General features: G+C 41.6%; 1 non-coding gene across 1 annotated transcript; it reads left to right on the top strand.

Moving 5' to 3' along the window:
* The first annotated feature begins 217 nt into the window (after positions 1-217).
* Positions 218-380, top strand: LOC136385196 (U1 spliceosomal RNA). Its single transcript, XR_010747795.1, has one exon. It is a non-coding gene; the product is annotated as a U1 spliceosomal RNA (small nuclear RNA).
* Positions 381-1043: the final 663 nt, after the last annotated feature.

The raw sequence follows: 1043 nt of genomic DNA, 5'->3' as shown, positions 1-1043 counted from the left end.
ATTTCCCCTCCTTTCACTTGAATTGAAAAAAAAAAAAAAGGTACCCAGATACAAATAACAGAAAGTATGAGTGTGTGTGTGTGTGTGTGTGTGTGTGTGTGTGAGAGAGAGAGAGAGAGAGAGAGAGAGAGAGAGAGAGAGAGAGAGAGAGACGGAGGGGCAAGACAGAACAGAGAGACACTTACCCAGGTAGGACTCAATCAAAAGATGAATAATCATACTTACCTCGCAGGGAGGATACCACGATCACAAAGATGGCTTCTCAGGACAAGATTCACCCACTGCACTTAAGGTGTGCTGACTCCTGCGATTTCCTCAAATGTGGGAAACTCAATTGCATGATTTGTGGTAGGAGGGGACTGCATTTGTGCTCTCCCCTAATTAAAAAAAAAAAAAGATGCATAATCAGAACAATACTATAGTGACCCAACCTGCTCCACCAATATAAACCATTGTGTCACTGGGTAGCAATATCACCAGACAAGAGGCCTGATCTAATAATTAATGCATGGCTCATGGGCACTATCTGAAGCCAGTACTACCACAGGTAGACATGTCTTTATAAAGTCACATATTGACTTGGGGACCACCTATGTATTCTTACCCTGACCAAGACTCTCAGATATACAGATGATGTATTATAGAATTATACACCTAAAACCTATATAATTTTATTAAACAATGTCACCCCAATAAATTCAATTAATTTTTTTAAAAAAGGAAGACTACCTCAGAGACTGGCTTTTAACTTGATCAGCAGGTTGTACCCACTAAGCACCTGGCCTCTTCCCCAGTTTATTCTAGTGTTACAGAATCAGTTTTTGATTTCTGACCTGGCAGGGATGTTCCATCCCATGCTCTTTCCCAGGAGATGTTTACTGAGATCGTCCAGGTAGGGAAGGGGGAAAAAAATCATTTAAAAAATGTAAGGAAATGGTGCACTCTGTAGGACAAAGTGGCAACTGCAGCCTCTGTTACCTGTTAGGATAGTGTCCCGTGCTTCTGTAGGATGGATTGTTTTTCTCCACAATGTGGCGCTGCTG

This window comes from Saccopteryx leptura, chromosome 13 (genome assembly GCF_036850995.1).
Source record: "Saccopteryx leptura isolate mSacLep1 chromosome 13, mSacLep1_pri_phased_curated, whole genome shotgun sequence".
Taxonomy (NCBI): Eukaryota; Metazoa; Chordata; class Mammalia; order Chiroptera; family Emballonuridae; genus Saccopteryx; species Saccopteryx leptura.
Note: the sequence above shows the minus strand (reverse complement) of the source record. Positions and strands in the feature narration are given on the sequence as shown.